General features: G+C 35.8%; 1 pseudogene; it reads left to right on the top strand.

Moving 5' to 3' along the window:
• Positions 1-301: 301 nt before the first annotated feature.
• Positions 302-2,849, top strand: LOC120164478 (annotated as a pseudogene).
• The last annotated feature ends 292 nt before the right edge of the window (positions 2,850-3,141 follow it).

Raw genomic sequence — 3,141 nt, 5'->3', positions numbered from 1 at the left:
GGTCATGTATGCAAATATCTGCACACATCTAATGATTAAAGGGGTTGATGGAATAATTAAGGGTGAAAGATGTCCATGTTTACATATGAGTTGCCATGATGAGTGCATCTTTCGCATGGTAGTATTATAGTAGAAAGATACAGTCATCTATGGTAAAACTTTCCCACTCATCACGTACATTCATATGCATGGTTTAGATTTTGGTCTTTTAAAAAATATTTATATTTTTATAAGTGAATAAAGTGTTCGGCGTAGTATAAATAGTGTATTGTAAAGGAAAGGGAGAGCGGGTGCACGTTAGAACAAGTGCACTTTAGTATACAGTATAGTATTAGTATATATTGCATTTCTTTTTATATGAAGGGGAGACCTGTGTTTATTCCTTTTTTTATTGTAAGTTGAACCAGCAAAGCCAAAGCCCCTCTCTTCTTCGAAACGCACCCTATTCCTCCCTATTTGCATATCGCATCTGTTCTTGAATCTCAGGGTATTCTCACAGCCTCCGAGAGAATGTTCCAACCAAAGAGCCTTCAACTATGAATTCCCATGATAGACCCATGTGCGTTCAAGGCGACTCTGGTCTGGTTCTCACCACTGACCCCAAGCCTCGACTGCGTTGGACCGTCGAGCTCCACGAACGCTTCGTCGACGCCGTTACCCAGCTCGGAGGCCCCGACAGTATTTCATCTATTAACCCTTTTCTTCTTTTACCTTGGAATTGATTACTTGTGTGTATCAATATATTTTTCTGTAACTTTGACAGAGGCTACTCCGAAAACAATCATGAGAGTTATGGGTGTGAAGGGTCTTACACTTTACCACCTCAAGAGCCATCTCCAGGTTTGAATACAACACCGATTATCCCATGTTGCTTTAGCTTTTTTTTTTTTTGGGTTCCAGACCTTTTGTGACAACTGACAAGCTTCTCCATGTAGGGTTGTCTTGAATTTTCCCTTTCCTTTTCTTTTTTGAGTTGTTTAATTTCTCTTTACCTCTTTTCTTTTTTGCTTCTTTTGATTACACTGATTTTAATTCTTCCTGCTGGATTAGAAATTCAGACTTGGCAAGCAACCTCACAAGGAATTAAACGATCAATCTATAAAAGATGGTAAGATATTGAGGTGGACTCTTCTTTCTAGGGTTTTCTTTATTATATATATATATGCATGTTTGTAGCTAATTGTTTTTTCTATCCTTTTTCTCCCGGGGGCGTTAGATCTTCAAAGAAACGCTGCATCTTCCTCTGGCATGATGGCTCGTAGCATGAACGAGTATGTATTTGTTCACCTGCTGTGATTTAATTATACACACACATACATACATACATATATAGGCTGAGTTAAAAATTTAAGTTACGATATTAAAATATAGATTATATTCTTTTTAAGTAAATAAGAATAAATTATGAGTGTCAATATTATTAAGATTGGTATCAATATTCATTTAAAATAGGGTGTCAATTGCATGGGTGGCTTGGCTCATATATATATTATATATATATATATGTGTGTGTGTTTGTGTTTGTGTATATATTTATGTATGTATATTAGATATTCAATTAAATTGAAATTAAATTTGCAGGATCTATTAGATATGAATTAAATAAATATAAATTTGATTTAAAAGAGAATGAAATCACTTAATTGTGTCTTTTTTTTCTCTTAAGAATAAAATTATTTCGAGTTTTCTCGTTGAAAGCACGTGTAATTCTAACATGATGATACATGGCTGATGCGATTAGGATGCAAATGGAAGTGCAGAGAGACTTCATGAGCAACTGGAGGTATGCATGGATAATATTCTTTTCTTGATTGTTCACCATATCCAAAATATAATAATTAAAATCTTAATGATATTTTTCAGTGGGTAAATCTTTATATGGACTTATTCATCATACGTGCCAGGTTCAAAGACATCTTCAATTGAGGATTGAGGCTCAAGGCAAGTATATGCAGTCCATACTGGAAAAGGCTTGTCAAACACTAGCCGCGAGAACTTGGCCTCCGGCGGTGGCTACAAAGGAATGGGAAATCAGGTGTTCCCGACATCGGAACGATGAAGGATTTCAGTCCTCTCAATTTCCACCCTTTCAAGACCTCAACATTTATGGGGGCGACCAACTTGATCTCCATCACAACATGGATAGACCGTTGCTTGACGACTTCATTTCGATCAACGATAACTCTTGCCTCGGCAAGAAGAGGCCGAGCCCTTATAGTGGCAGCGGGAAGAGCCCATTGATATGGTCCGATGAGCTCCGACTACAAGATTTGGGAACGGCTTCGTCGTGTCTCGGACCTCAAGATGATCCTTTTAAAACCGACCAGATTCAACTCGCACCCCCGAATACCGAGCTAGACAGTATATCGGAGATTTACGACGCGAAGCCGGTGCTTTCTGGAGATGGCATAGGTGAAAAGAAGTTCGAAGCATCGCCTAAACTGGAAAGGACGTCGCCGAGGAGGCCACCTCTTCAGGCAGAAAGGATGAACCCTATGATAAAAAGTAGTAGTGTTGCACAGGGGAGACATTCACCATTTGGATGATCAATTGGTAACACACACACACACACACACATATATATATATATATATATATGACTTATTATTAGACTTGAAGGTTAATTAATTATGCTCCCTCTGAGTCTGATATTCGATTAGGGTTTTAGTAAATAATTATTATAATTACAATAGGTTTTTGCCTGAGGTATATGATAATGCATGTGCCATGCATGCCAATCTTAATTTGTTACTGAAACTAATTATTATGAGTTTAGTACATCAATTTGTATTTCCCCATCCTTCGAATTTTATGATATTTGTAATTTTATATATTTTGATTTTTTTTAATCTATCATCTTTGGTTATTCATTACAATGTTATTTAACTGTGCATTTTGATTTCTAAACTTTGATTTTGATATTTAGTTTAGTATTCAAGTTTATTTTATTTAATTAGGTATTTGAATTTGATTTTAAGGATCAATTCAATACAATAGGTTTTTTTTTATCCAATTAGATACATAAAATCAGCTTTTTGGTTGAAATTTGTATTCGAATTTGATTTCCCCCCTAATCTTGTACTTATATAGTAAATGATTTATTTCAATCAATTTGGATCATGAAATCAAGTTCATGTGTCT

This window comes from Hibiscus syriacus, unplaced genomic scaffold (genome assembly GCF_006381635.1).
Source record: "Hibiscus syriacus cultivar Baekdansim isolate YM2019G1 unplaced genomic scaffold, ASM638163v2 tig00111540_pilon, whole genome shotgun sequence".
In the NCBI taxonomy this organism is placed as follows: Eukaryota; Viridiplantae; Streptophyta; class Magnoliopsida; order Malvales; family Malvaceae; genus Hibiscus; species Hibiscus syriacus.
The sequence above is the reverse complement of the archived record's forward strand: the minus strand, read 5'-3'. Positions and strand labels throughout refer to the sequence as shown.